We start from the raw sequence: 16,524 nt of genomic DNA on the forward strand, positions 1-16,524 counted from the left end.
CAATTAATACGTCATCTGTTGCTTTTGGTTTTGGTTCTATTATTCTAATATTTGGATCAATGTTCAGTCCTGGATATCCCACTCCACCTGATGGCCTGACTTTATGGCTTTTCTCCAAAACTTCAACTCTCTCTTCCAGTACATCATACTTTTTCATTGTAGTCGCTGTTATGTTTGACATAGCATCAAATTTTTTATTTGTAGACGCTGTTATGTCAGACATTTTTATGTCTACATCATTTGTAAGTTTGTCAAATTTACGAGTGAAAGTTATCCGAGCCTCTGCAATTTTATCGTCAAATGCTTGACGGGCATCGCGAGCAATATTGCCTATTGTGGATTGTATTGCAGCTTGTAGGGCTAAAAGTATAACCTCCTTTGTTCCGTTAATTTCCCCCTCAAGGTATGATACAGTTACACAATCACTCTTGTCAATTGGTTCGCTTGTATTTTTCAATATTTTTCTTTGCATGTCATAATGACCATCTTTTGTTAATTTAAATCCATTGCCGGGTGGACCTCGGATGACATTACCACCCCATTTTTTTTTTCTGCCAAATTTATCGATTGTTTTAGACATTGTGCACCCACGATGATTCTTTTCAAACTGATATTCCTTTCTTTTACATTATACTATATATTGCAGTAATCGATTAGGGAAATAGAAATAATACAAATAAAATTTCAATCATTTTATATTCATTACAGTAATACATATACATACATACATAATACATTAATATCACAATACTTCTGTCATATTGAATTTTCCGGTTTTGAAGATATTGAATGATACTTCAATCATTGATCTCGGCAGATAATAAATTAATCAATTGATCCAATGGAGTCTCCTGAGATTGTGATTGTTGAATAATATTACTTATCCAACGAATGTTCTCATTTGGATCGTTTTCATAAAATTCAATATCATTATGACCCCAAGGAAGAGTGTGGGTAGTATTCGGAATGATAAATCGTTTATCGTCGTGGTATGATAATGCAACTTTATTTTTCAATTCAGTATACATATCATGCAACACGCTTCTAAATGAATTCATCTTTCTGAATATCATACCACCTTGTTCGACGATTTTTTGGTAATCTTCGCATGTCAATTCATTCTTTATTACCGATCGTTTAACCCCTTTGGCTTTCTTAAATTCACCATCAACAGATTTCACATAATATGCTTTAGCACCTGTACCATAAAAACTCATAATTGGATCATTTGGAAATTCATCTTTGAAGTTACCCAAGACTGAACTTGTTACTGGAATATTGAATTGGTTAACTATACTGTAATTGGATGTATCAAATCTACTTATGTTAGTTTTTATGAATTCATAAAAATTTTCTGTGTTTACTTTAAGAATGAGCGAGTCGGTATCTGTGTAAAGTAAAGAGACATTTTCATCAAAGTGTTGTTTGATGCATCCATAGAAAAAGTCATACATGACTGTTTTAGATAATTCTAATATGGAAAATCCCAAATATAATGGTTTATCGTAATGAACCTTCACTCTACCCAATTGAATGGCAACGAAATTATCAGTGAAAATTGAACAATTTTTGAAATTTGGTTTGGCTATGAGAGTGCTGGCACCTATATTTTTCTTTATATTTTCCCAATGTGTAACGAGTCTAACATCAATTCGATTATCTACATTCTCCATTGTCTTTCCATACACCGCATTATTCATTAGTTTATAGAAATCTTTAACAGATTTGTTGTTAGACCTATTACGCATTTCAGTATTAAGATCTATATAGGGTTTCATCCAGCATGATTGTTTGAATTTCAATACTCTATGTGTATTCATTACAATCAATCCATTTTTGACAGCTTGCTGTAGATTCCTATAATGAACAATATATTTTCTTTTATCATTCAAATTTGGAATTAATTTGGGAATTTTCGATTGTGTACGAGGTGGTATTATTTTTTCGACTAAAAATGGAAGGTCAGAATGTTTATCATGCAACTCTTGTGGATAATGAATGTCCACTTCAAATACATACCCATACGGACTATCAGTACTCACATCCATCACATCAAGATTAAGAATTTCATTTGGTGTCAACCATGTAAATTCACTTGTTGGTAGAGGTTGTGACATACTGTGACCGTATAGATTTGTTGCATCTAAATATGTAATGAATGTGGAAGGTTCGTTGGGATTATAATTGGGTAAAAATCTATTATTTGCTATATGTTTCCTCTCGCTACATTGACTAATTCCACCTCGTATACCTTTTTGAAAAAAGTGAATCATATCAATGTCAGTTAGTAATTCCAATTCAACATTAGTGAACTTCAACATGGCATCCCATGATAATCCAGGTGCAGTGTAATATTGTGCCGGATCTAAGTTATATATCTCTAAACTTGTGGTGCGGAAGTTTTCAAAAATATCACATAGTAGCAATACATCCGACTTCAAATACAAATCAGAGTATTCCCCCAAATTCTGACACTCGAATAAATTCCAAACTTTTCTAGCCCTATCATAATCAGTTTCCGATATATGTTCACAATTGAGTGTGTCATAAAACTGATTTTTTGTCGGAAGTAATGGATAATTCAATTTGTCAATGTCATCAACAAAACTATATGGAAATACACCTTTCTGTCTCATCAAATTGAATTTCTCAATTTGTGGGAAATGTTTGTGCATCTCCAAACATTGATCGGAGGTCAAGTTTGCACCCAACTTCTCCAACGAATTAGTCATAAATTTATAACTATCGATAAATCTCATTTTGAGATAATTCTTCCTAACCACACCATCTTTATCGGTATAGCTGTGTGTGAAGAGATGCTTCGTGAAAGATATATATTTCTCTTTAGTTTGCGGGATAACATCAACTTTCTCTTTATTCCTATACAGTTCTTTTATGAATAAATGACAATCATAACCACTTAAATTATGAAAAATGATAGGTATGAAGTTTGGTATTTTGAAATTTAAATTACATTTCGAGTGAGCGGCATGTGATCTTTTCTTTCCTGTGACATGACAATGATCTCTTACTTTGACGTCACCATCAGTAAATGCTTTATTACATATACCACAAGTTCTGGCTGCAGCAAACTGTTCTTCTTCTTCGTCAGTTTGTGTATCCATTGGTTTAGGGTTTCTGAGATGATTTTCATGTATCTCTTTCAAATCATCTTCAATGCTACTCACAAATTTCTGAGCTGCATCTACACCCCTATATGTAACAAATTTTGTCAAATCATCATTATATGAACACTTTATCAAATAAGCAAATGAATATGGGGCATGTTTGAATGTTTTAATCGTGTATGAACTTCCAGGATTTGGCTCATTCACATGAATCGGTTTAAGCACTGATTCAAAATCAGCATACACTACAAATGGCACCCTCATTTGCCTCTCAAAGTTTTCAAACATTAGTTTATTTTCCGCAACCATTCTACCATATTTATTGATCTTTAAATTAGTAGTTGGTGTTGTGGTACTAATGTGATTACAATCATACATATTATGACGTAAAAGCAATCTCTCATCAGAAAAATATATCAAACATCCGTCACAAAAATATTTTTTCTGTCTATGAGCTGATAGTTGATTAGAAACTAATCTTGAAAGATCTTTGATCCAACAATAGTGACCATTACCGGAGTCATCAGTTATAAACAACAAATTGACATGTCTCCGGAGTCTTCTCTGTGAGTATCGCAATGGACCAATCACTTCATACTTCATTTTACCCTTCTCAAATGTACTCTCTAAACCGTAAACATTAATTGAAATATCATTCCTATCTTCGAATATTTCGATACTCTTATTATTAACTTTAACCGGAAAATCCATACCTGTGACATCTAAAACAGTGGAAAAATGTGGATATGACGTAAGTTCGGACACTCGACTATCTGCAGGATATAATGCTGATGTTATAGCCCAAGCAAAACAATATTGATCTTCATTACGAACATTCACAACAGCTTTCTTCCATTGAATACATTGAGGCAGCTTCACATATGAACGTCCTTCCAGTGGACTGTATTTATTAATGTTGACCTCGAGAAACAATATTTTTTCACAAGTCCAACCTGAATTATAAAAAAAAAAATATTACTATTCAATCTTATTGAAATTTTTAAAAAATAAATACCTGAGTCACGATCCTGGAACTCAGTCGTTTGAGCCACAATTACATCACGGAATCCATCAAAAACAGCATTCAAATCTGAAGATTGGTCCACTATTTTATTTTGGGAATTAAATGACTTCGTGTCCCTCGAATCATCAGTCTGAAGAATATAATTCCCAAAAACTTCCATATTCACCTTGATGCTTTTATGGATCCTGATGGCTGATTCCAGTAATTCAATGACCTTCTGCCTAATCTTATTGAAAAATGACATGTAGTCACTGGTTACAATCGAACTCTCCACCCTGTATGTAGCAATGCGGCAATTGAATGCATTCGTTATAATTTGAACACCGTCAGACAATTGAACACATGCATTATTTTTATGACTCATGGTTCTTCGGTGAGAATTCACTTGGCTCATAGGAATTGTCACATTACAACAATTGCACGTATACATAGGTGTTGCATTATCCACTCTCACCCGTTTCACTGCAGGCCCTCCTTGGCAACTCTGGAGCTGATGCCGACGAAGATTATCACTACGAGTGAAAGATTTACCACAGTCACAGGAATACATTTTATATAATAGTTCTCACTAACTCACTTGATGTAAACTGACATAGCCAACACTCGTACGCTTCTTAAATACACTCTGATAGGACCCGTCAAGACGTCATAGCCAACCCCACTTCTCAACTACATGCGCCAAGATTACCTCCCAACTGAATGCGATAACAGATGTCGATATACGAGCAAGCAGTGGTCGTTGCGGTCTCGGAGAGGGTAGACGCTAGGCAAACAGTCCTCGGCTGCCGTTGTGTCACCATCGATAGCGGGGCTAGAGCGAACCTTCATCGCTTCAGGAGAGGTGAGGGCAGACCGATGAATACGCATTACTCTGCCACACGTCGTGGAGTGAACATGTCGCTCTCTAGCCGTTGAACGGTTATTGCTGTGACGTCACTCCACTACTAACTTGGTGCCCTAACACCGATGGAGCATTTATTACTTGGAGGATCTTCGAAGTATGCAGACGTATGTTTGTACATAGACAAACAAGCACATGATGAAACCCTGTACCGTGCATTCTCCTACACACACACATAAACACACAAAATCTCATATGAAAAAAAAATCTGAACGATCCATGCACCAGACACTTCAAGGTCACAATGCCTTGACTTCACTGCACAACAAAAAAACTTCACCAAACAACAACCAATAAAAAAAGCAATTAATACGTCATAGTGGTGGGGGGAGGCCGAGAATCAGCTGTAAACAACTACTTATCCAAATGTAAAATAATATCATTTACAACAGAAAAGCGAACTTTAACGTACGATTATTCAATTAACAAAACTACAATCAACCGCGTACATGAGATAAAAGATCTTGGTATAACATACGAGAGTAAATTAACATCTACAACACATATAAGGAATATGACTGCTGATGCAAATAGGATGCTTGGATTCATTTACAGAAATGGCAAAAACTTCAAAAGTATTGCCACCTTGAAATTGCTATGCCAGATCTGTGTTAGGGTATGGCTCTGTGTTATGGAATCCAATTTACGACTATCAAAAAACAGCAATTGAGAGCTTGTGCAAAGGAAGTTCCTAAAATACTTAAGTCTAAAAGTTGATGGACAATACCCCACGAGAGGCATCGATCATAACATTCAGTTGACACGATTTGATAATGACATCTTTGGAAAATAGGAGAGTTATCCTTGGTATAAACGTTCTGCATAAATTACTTAACAACAATATTAACAGTAGGAACGGTTCATTTACTCGAGATCCAATTTCTTAGTACCAAGAAGTGAAGGTCGACACAATCTGAAATTCTATTGCGAAGCATCACGCACAAATGTTGTGCTACGATCACCAGTGAATTTTATGTGCAGTAGCTTCAATAAAACAAAGTTTATCGTATTCGTTTGAAAATGTCCTTATAGAACTGAGGTGATGTTAGTTATAAATAAAAAAAAACTTCTTGTTTCCTAACCACTTGTAGGGGAGACTGGGGCAAGATGAGATAGCTAAGACAAAACTCGTTATACAAGGAAAATTAAACTCTTTAATAACATTCTTTAACAAAAGAGGTAACCATTATACATTTCTCTCTTATAATTAAACGTTGTAGCATGCAAAATCACAGAACTTTTTTTGGCAAATAATGAAAAATAAACTCGTTTCCCGTTTTGCCCCATAACTGGGGTAAGATGGGAAACGCTGTGGGGCAAAACGAGTACGCTTTTTAATCGGGTAGACAGCGTTCACAAATGTGTGCCTCTTCATCTTCCTCATCTACTCCGGCACATGAATTAAGCGCCCAACCGTGGCACACGCCGCAGATGACCCAACCTTCGGTTGAATCTGAGTATAAGTATCCACAATAGATGCAAGTACAGTCATCATCCTCTTCTTGGGATGAACTATCTTCCGATTCAGTTTCTTTTTTGCACCTTTTGGTTTGACGCTTTTTCTGCAGGTTTTCCTTGTCAGTTGTCTTTTTAATCTTCTTTGCAGTCTTTTTTCCAGGTTTCTTTATTTGTTTTTTACCTTTTTCAGTCACTTGATTATCAGTACATAGAAAATGTTATTTTAATCACAAGGGCGGGGCAAAACGGGATAGTATCCCATTATGCCCCGATCATCTTGCCCTGATCCACACGTAGGTAAAAAAGATGACGCAATTCTAACCTTAAACTTTACCGGCGAAAAAAATCTGGTTTGAATTAAATGTTTTGGACTTCTATAATAAGCTCGGGATTGAAATAATACATTAACACAGGTACTTACATGTCTGTACATCAGTTTTCGAATTAAATATCGCGTAAAACACTTGCAATATCACTTTTTTTCTCTCTGCAACGCAAAAACGAGTTCTAACCTGTTCGCTCTGCTTGGACACACTAGCGGAGAGTGAAGTTCGTGCAAATGGCGCTGTCGCCGCTCCGAACACGATTACTATTCACGCACACAGGCGTATTTCTAGTGCTGCCCCGAACTTCATCTTGCCCCGGTCTCCCCTATGTGTAACTAACGTTACTGCAGTTTCATCCTATGAGGACATTTTCAAACGATTTCAATATTTATTGCAGCAACGTTAGTTACAAATACAAGTGGTAACAAACATAGAAAGTTTTATTTCTCACTTTTCATTTCATAGTAAGTTTTATTTGTTATTTTTCATGATGGTCCCTTACCACGGTCACATCCATCGATTTGCGGAAAAACTGTCTTTCCCGAAACGTGAATTTGATAGCTCTCCGAATATGCTTCATTTATCTGGGGAAAATGGAATTCCCAATGATAGTTACTCAATAATGAACGGATTTTGAAAACAGCTGAATTAATTTCGAGGATAGTTAGATAACCAACCGTATTGAGAAGATATAACGATCTAGAGAACAATTGCATTATCTAAAACAGGTCATTCATTCTCGTCGGTATTCTTATTTGAATAAAGGCTTTGTAGAGAAGTATCGGATGCCGATCTATTGTTTCCACAGATCATCATGCTTGCGAACTTTCAATAGGAAGCAGGATGATCACTATTTATGCAACGCAGTGAAATTTACTTTCTACAATTCATATTAGGCAATTACGACCATTCTTCAAATTGTTCGTTCGTTCATTAGTTCATATTCTGTTATTAATATCTTCAGCATCATTATTTTAACTTGTCGATATTAGCTCTCACTTTATTTATCATTTGATGAGCTGATTTGACAAAATAATATGTTGGAAAGATGTCCCCTGCTCAAATTGAATAAAAATGTTCTCTCTGCTTTTTTATTCAATTCAACGAGTAGTTGATTTATAATACTCACGTACCCATTCATCCAGAAATGTGCGTTATCACTGAAGATAATTTTTCAATGAAAATTAGGGTCAATTGCCAACTGCTTCAGAGCCCATTCAGCGAACACACATCGTTGTCTATGATGATTCACCTTCAGTTCCTGGGTCAGTTGAATTTTGTACGGATGTAGACCCAAGTCACGACACAACATTCGTCAAGTTCTAGTCTATCCAATCATTTTAGGTTTTTTAAACCTCAATCTGCGAAAAAATTCCCATTGAGCTGAATTTTGGTAAACACCTTTATTATGGCGTTTTAATGAAGATATGAAAAAGCGACATTGATTTCGTGCCGGCTCAAAAAGTCACGAAAATCAGTTTTTCGCGAATATCTGGCGACCTATGGCTCGGAGGTCAATAAAGGTCTCAAAACTTCTAACTTCTATTCGGGCGTTTTGTGATAAATATACTTATCAATTGGTTTGTGATAATGTAACTTACATAATTGACGGTGGATTTCTTTTGCACCGTGTTGTATGGCAAAAAAATGATACACCCAATATTATCATTAACAAATATATTAATTATTTATCAAATTATTTTGGTCAAAATACTGTTGTCATTTTTGATGGTTATTTCGATACCAGTAAAAATATCAAAGCGATTGAACAACTAAGACGAACCGCGGTCGTTTCTACATCTTGTGAAGTGCACTTCAATGAATCGATGGAAGTTCCTATCAGTCAAGAAAAATTTTTATCCAATCGATTTAACAAAAGAAAATTAATTGAAATGATCATTGAGAATTTCGAAAAAGTTGGTATTTCTACAAGACAATCACGTGATAATGCTAGCATCTTAATAGTTGAAACAGCAATTGAAAATCAATGAATAATAAATACTACAATTATCGTTGGCGAAGACATAGATCTATTGGTACTTCTCATAGCACGCACACAAATACTTGATCAACCTAGATTCATTTTTTTTAAGAAACCAGGGAAAAACAATGTTGAAACAAAAATATACTCGACTGAGAGCCTCAACAAGTATCCCCACTGCAAGAAAAATATTCTGTTTCTACATGCTATGACCGGATGTGACACAACTTCAACACTTTTTGGGAAAGGAAAAATTAAAGTCATGAAGATGTTTGAGAAAAATCCCGATTTACACAATTCTGCAGAGATATTCCAACAAGAAAATTGCGCTCGAGATGCCCTTGTCAATGCTGGAATACATTTTCTACTAGCAATGTACGGTGCTCCAAAATCAGAAAATTCAATTGACACTAACAGATACTGCAGCTTTGCTAAACTAACAAGACAAAACACAGTTGTGAAATTTTAATTATTACCACCCACTTCTTCAGTAGCTCAACAGCATATTTATCGAGTCTATTATCAAATACAAATCTGGCTAGGAAAAGAAATTGATCCAGAACAGTGGGGTTGAGAGTTGAAAAATAATATATTACAACCAATATCAACTTTATTGCCACCAGCATCCGATGATCTACTAAACACAATCACTTGTAATTGTAATTGTACAGAAGGTTGTGGCAGCAAATGTGGATGTAAAAAAATGGATTGAGATGTTCTTAAGCTTGTGGACATTGTCGTGGTCAGTCATGCTTAAACGCAGAGTCCACTATTGAAGAAAATGATGAAGATGTTGATTTAAACACAGCAATAAGTCCACTCGATGTTTTGCCAGCAACTTTTGATGAAGTTGAAATTGAGGATATCGATGACGAATGAATATAAAAGAAAATAATTAACAAAACATTTTTTTCCCTATTTTTTCAATGTACAAATAAAAAATTATTGAGCATAAAATAAAAAAACCATTTATTATAGCTCATGGATTATGCTCACTGGAAAAATCATGTAAAAAAACCGTCTTGCATTCTACCTCAAAGGTGGTGCGGAAACGAGTGCATCATCATAACGTAGTTGCTTTCTCAGCGCTCTAGTTCGAAAACGGTTGACTTTACAGAAAAATGCAAGACATTTTTTGTAGATCATCGTATGAGGAATAATTTTTGTTATGACCTTTATTGACCTGCGAGCCATAGGTCGCGAGATATTCCCGAAAAACTGATTTTCGTGACCTTTTGACCCCTGTAACTTTTTTAGCCGGCACGATATCAATGTCGATTTTTTACATCTTCATTAAAACGCCATAATGAAGGTGTATACCAAAATTCAGCTCAGTAGGAATTTTTCCGCAGATAAAACTGGACGCAGACTGGACTATAAGTCGATTACTATCAACTTCTTTTGGCCTAAATTGGATGCTCTGGACACCAACGACATGTGGTTATAACAGAATGACGCTAAGTGCCACACACCCACATTGCCAGTGCCACATTGAATATATTCTGCACGAGCGATTTAAGGGCATAGTCATCTCACAAATCACAGCGATCTTCAACATAATCTGTGCATTATGCAGACATAATTGGCATCAATAGGTCTTTCAAACGAATGAAAATTTCAGTGATATCTCACACACACTTCGTTTTATTTGAATTTATAATAATATATGTTTATTTGAAATAGAAAATCTAATATACATATCTATGAGTGTAATAATAACACTATTACAATGAAATATAAAAAAAAGTATGTGAAAAATTTGATATTTATACAATTTGAAATTTAAACTAGCATGTATCAAGACAATGAACATTGTAAGTACATAAAGATTTCAGTATCATTTGTTAATTTGAAGTAACATTTAAATAGATAATGAAATATAGGTACATATATACATTAAATTATTGTTAAAACAGTGATATTTGGTTTCATTACAGATACAAATACCCTACTCTTCGTCTTCGCGTTATCACTAGAAGACGATTGTGGATTCTAACAATCGAAATGTCGTGACATAACTTGGTTTGAAATCTTTTAATTTTTCTTTTTCTTTTTAGTTGATAATATTTTTTAATTTATATTTTTCAGCTTTTATTAATATTTTATTTTTTTTATTTGTTTGGTTGTTGCTTGTATGTTATTTCTTTGTAATTTCAGTTTTTTGTTTAATAAAAATGTTATTTTCGATTAATCCAATTTTTAAATTGTTTTTTCAGGGTTTTCAAATCAATTTATATTATGTTAGACAATGGAAGTCCGAACTGATGAAATAGAACACGAAATATTGTCAACCACCTTCAAACAAACAAGTTCATGGTACTCCCGAGTGACGGTCTGTTTCTATGTATTTTATTGAAATTTTTTGTATTATAATAATGAATGTTTTTATTGAATTTGATGTACTCTTTAAAATATGCAATTCAAACAATCAATCATACTTTTTATGGGAGAACGACGATTTGTTTTCAAGATTACTCTCATCCCCCGATTTTGTAGTTTTTGTAGCATATTTAATTTATTGAGGTTAAACAAAAATAATAATGACGCATAGTAATCAAAGTGTGGTTGAATAATGGTATTGTAAACTGTTACTTTGGACTGCATTAACAAATTTTGTGCTATTCTACTGAAAAAAAAAGTATCCAGTTGAAAACCAAGGACTGATGACACAACTTAATTTTTTTCGTTATTGATATTGAGGTTTATACCGTTGATATCTAGAGAACTATGTAAAATTATTTAATTGTGACACAACTAGAAATACAAATCAATTCAAAGAACTAAGATTATTAAAAAAAAAAGGAAAGGAGAAAAAAAACACATCAAAGGTGCTGCTTCGTTCCATCCTGTTCATAAAAGAGGACATATGCCTCATTGCTCACAATTGATTTTGGCGAAATTGGGAACACCTGTGAATCGTTGTATTCATGCCATTTGTCACTATATGGGTGTCTGCAATATGCTGTGTAATGTCCGTTGTAAGTAGTCCCACTGTGATTTGAAAGTGCATATAGATTATAACGACAAGGAGCCACATTGTCTGCTGCATAACTGCTCATATCTAATCCATCTGAAGAAAAGTCTATGGAAACATTCAATTTGCCTCTGAACCTTTCCGACGGAGAGAATCTTTTCAAATGAATTACTAAAATACGGGGAAACTTATAGATTGATAAGGACTTTATACATTTTCTCCTTTGCTTGCACCTCGAACACATTGGTTTTTTATCTCCATCCAGAGTTTCCCCTCTTGTGAAAGAATCCAAGCAATGTGACAAAGTCACTTGGCCAGATCTTTGTGGTATGGGAAGGGACAAATCCCAGAAAGGATCAAAGATTACTGATGAGTGTTCACAGTGTGTGCACTTTATAGTGGATTTTAATTGACCAACGAAATAGTCTACAATCTTGGAGTTGTTCATATTCCAATATCTCTGCCAGAACTCTTGTGCTTTTCCGTTATCGCTCAATTTTTCGTCAATCTTAGTTAGGATTGGTTCGGGTTTCTCAGTAATTTTGTTGAGGTCCTCATGTAAACCTTCTAAAAGATATCGAAGGAATTCGTGGGCGTCTTGATGGGCATAACCCATGTATCGAGGGGCAAATCTTTGAATCAGATTTTTGAAATAGACTGTGTTAATTACTCTATCAGATGAATCTTCTGACCATAATTCCTTGATAACTTCTGCGAACGATTTGATTAAAACACCTTTCATACTAGAAATACTAGTATTGATATCTTCCATGTATGCATCCATTTTTAGGTATTCCAGCAACTATCCCGTGTTTGATAAACATTGGATTATACTTTTTATGAAACAGGTGTTTCCAAGATTTTTTAAACCATTGAACCCAAGAGTTTTGATTGAAGAATGTATCACCGATCTATTGTTGCAACTACGTTTCCACTACTATCTTCTTCTGAGTAAACACGGATAGGATGATTCACCCCTTCATTGGACTGGTAGGATAAAGAATTCGAAGCAAAACTGCTCAAAACTGAATTAGATATTAGTTCGTTTGAGGGCTCAGCCAGAGGACCAAACTCAGCCTCTTTTAGAGTTCCCACTTCCTTTTCTGTCAAAGCTTGACGGTTTTGCTGCAAGTCTCCCACCAAACTGCACAACTCCAGTTCTTGCACTGTCTGTACATGCCGATACATTTTGTTCATGGGAAACATTGATAATTCACTTAGGGTTTTTGATTGAGGAATTGTTCCTAAACATAAAGCTGCATTTCCTCTTTGAATCAGAATGCTAATTTTTTGAATCAAGAAAGAGGTAGCTCTTGGGTCATTCGTTTCTTTGGATATCCTAATGCCGATTTCACGAATGAACTCCAATGCTTGGGGGCCTCAGGTACCAAATGTTTCGATTCCTATTGCATAAAAAATGAAATTATCTCCCAAATAATTGTATTTCCGTGTTTTTGATGATTCCGCTGATGAAGCTGCTGCACCGCTGGATACAGAAGTCGAAGGAACGTGACAAGGAGCCAAAGTATCGACGCATGTGAAATCCCAGACAACCGGTTTTCCTTTCCGCCAAGGAATGAGAGTCATGCCATCTGGTCGTTTCCCATCATCGCTGCAAGTGCCTGGGGGTTCTAAGATGGAAGGTATATTTGCCGAACCTAAGGCACGTTTGATGACATCATTTACAGCTTGATGACGGGAAAAGCGCCCGGCGCTATATCTACAACTCAATCCATGATATCCTCGGGTGTCTACTTCCACTCCACATTTGCATTTGTGTTGAACAGAAATATTGTAACCTAGTCGAAGGCCTACAGCAACTCTAAAAGATTTATTGTCTAATAATGTACCAAGGGATGAAACTGGTAAGGCATCCAACCAAGAACCTGCATGTTTTGACGACACTGCTTTTATACGTGCCTTATCTATAGGAGATTTAGCCAAGTCTAACAAATTATTTAAGGCATTTCTTATAAGAGGACTATCCCAGGTTTGTTAAAGATTTTTTCTGGTTCTTGGTACTTCTAGATTAGTTCGTGAGATCCATAGTTGTTCGGCCTCGCTCAAATTGTTATCCGATGGAAAGGAGAGTGGTAAAATTGAATCTATCATATTGGTCACACTATAACTCGAAGAGAGAAAGGTAGGTAGTGAAAGATCAGTGATTGTACGAATGCCTAAACCTCCACAAGATACAGGAAGAATAGCCTGATGCCATGCATTGCTTTCCAATTGGTCATTCAATAAAAGTCGAAGAGTGTTACGAATTTCTTCATCAAACTCAATCAGATAAGTTTGGTGATGCCAGGTTGGAAAACATCTCATGAGATGGAGGAGCTTTGGAATAGTCAAACAGTTTTTGTCAAGATGGAAAGCTACGTGTTTTGGAAGAGTATGAACACGAGAAGACATAATTCTGAAATTATGTAATTTTTCCTCAAAAAAAGTGATGAATGATTCTTCTGTGAGGGGGGAACCAAGAAGAATTAAACTATTCCTCTCAATTATTTTGATTCCAGGAGCAACGTCATTGAATTTTCTCGAAATATTTAAATCAGGTTCACTTAGAAAATGAAGTTCACATTTATGGAAGTTTAGTTCAAGCCCAATTTCCTTTGACTTTTTAATAACAGACGAAAGGGCATTGAGAACTTCCTTATAGTCTCCTCCCAGAGAACCGTCATCTAAATACCAAGCATTGAACTCTGTTTTTAAATTTTTGATGATATTGTCTATGGCCAGGCAAAAGAGAGCAGGTGCTAATGGATCCCCTTGCTGTACTCCACGCTCTGATGATATTGTGTTTTGATCAAATGTCAGAATTGAAGGCTGGTAGTAGCATTGAAATACAAAAGGATATAACTCTGGAACACTATTTTGAACCTATTTCAAGATAAAGTCCCGATTCAGCATAATGAAAGCATTCTTATAATCCAATTTAAGAAAAACTTTTCCTTTCTTGGACTCGTGTTCATTAATATATCTTCGGGCAGCATGGGATACGGCTTCACAACCACTTGGAGATCCAAAACCATATTAAAATGGACGGAAAATATTTCTTAATTTTTCCTTCAGCTTGAATGAAGCCAGTTGTTCAGCTAAACGGCGAAACACATTGCCGACGGCAATCGGTCTACTTCCACCATCTTTCTTTTTCAAAGCACATAATGAAGCACCAAATAAAATGGGACAAATTTATTCGTTCACAGTACCTGATAGCAAAACATTACAAAGGGCTGTTAGCGATGTTAGCTATTAGTACCTAGAGAACTGTATTTATATTTGTTTTTGTTACGTTTAATTTTGATTTGCTAGTGCATAAATACTTATTTATCGTTCCTAAAATTCTGTCCATTTTATGAATAACTCTATCTAAATTCATATCGCTACAGATAAGCAACGTATCATCAGCAAATAGGTTCATGAACTCAGATTCAATAAAAGGTTTAAATATAAAACAAAAAGAAGTGGGTCCAGAACGCTACCTTGGGAAACAACTACATCAATGTCTTTTTCATTTGATAGTGCATCTTTGAAACGGACTTTCTGTTTTTCTATTAAAGATAGGAAGCACCTAATGGAAGTCTCTATATATCAATTCTGAGCAAGAAAGAGTATTCTGGGCCAGGGAAAGGATAATTTGCGAAAACGTGCGCTTCCTTATTGTCTTCTATTCACTTGTGACCCGACAAGCCCTGAAGTGAGCCATAAGAATAATTTACTTCCTCCCTAATCGTGACTCATGGATAATCGATTTTTGAATGTTAGCACGACTATCAGTATACATATTTTTGTGAAAGCAGCATATGCTCGAAATATAATGTTTTGAAACCGATTCTCACTCATCAATAATGTTGTTGATGATGACAAGTAACTTTTTTGGGGAATTCGTCCATATATTGTATGGATAACCCATCAAACGAAATGATTCAACTTGTATCTGATATTGTTCAAAGCATATTGATTAGGTATTTAATTTTAATTTTTTCTTTAGGTTGATATCACTTTTTTATTCAAATGTGCACATGCACTTCTATTTTTTTTTCGGAAGGAAAACAGTATTGTACTTATTTCATTGTGAAAATTGTTTTTTGTCTAAGAAAATTTACCAATTTCAAAATTGAAAAATTCCTTGAATTCTTTCAAACAAATGCTATAAATGGATTAAATAATTGGGCAAGAGTTTGAGTTTTGAGCTAAATTTGTTCTTTAATGATAAGGAACAAATAATGTGGGAATCTTCCAAAGAAAGGAGGGAAGTAATCAATTTGAAAATAAGTAACTTTATACATAGATGTGTAGATCATGCAAAGAAGTAACTTTCAGACACAAACTGGAAGAAAGTCCCTTCTGAAACAGCTACTTTCATATAAACATTTAATTACACGAAAGAAAAAAAAACTTTCGAAACAATTACTTTTATATGAACACTGAATTATACAAAAGATACTTTTCTCTACTCAGTTTGTATTCCAAACATTCGTTATGGAATAAAATCAGATATCATTCACAAGAGTTCTACTTTTAATGAATGGTAACAAATTGCACTTACAAGTAACACTGTCATCCTCACTGGTATACATCGATGTTTCGCCATAAGACACTTGCCTTAGGGCTCTTCAGTACCAAATTGGATAACATTCTTCGGAAGATTCCCACATTTTTTTTTGTATCAAGATGGAGTAGTAGAAAGCCAAAAACTTTCTTACCCAAAAATTAATCACTCCTAAAA

The 16,524-nt window shown here is 35.0% G+C and overlaps 1 protein-coding gene and 1 pseudogene across 1 annotated transcript in view; both read right to left on the reverse strand.

Annotated features, from left to right (window-relative positions):
* The window catches only part of LOC111509072 (uncharacterized), a 160,585-nt gene that overhangs the window by 100,171 nt on the left and 43,890 nt on the right, over positions 1-16,524 (reverse strand). The gene's annotated exons all lie outside the window — the stretch shown is intronic.
* LOC141481832 (ubiquitin carboxyl-terminal hydrolase 2 pseudogene) lies at positions 10,624-16,352 on the reverse strand (annotated as a pseudogene).

The sequence above is a fragment of the Leptinotarsa decemlineata genome, unplaced genomic scaffold (genome assembly GCF_025532065.1).
Source record: "Leptinotarsa decemlineata unplaced genomic scaffold, Ldec_3_MD MMD2_tig00000505_RagTag_RagTag, whole genome shotgun sequence".
Lineage (NCBI taxonomy): Eukaryota > Metazoa > Arthropoda > Insecta > Coleoptera > Chrysomelidae > Leptinotarsa > Leptinotarsa decemlineata.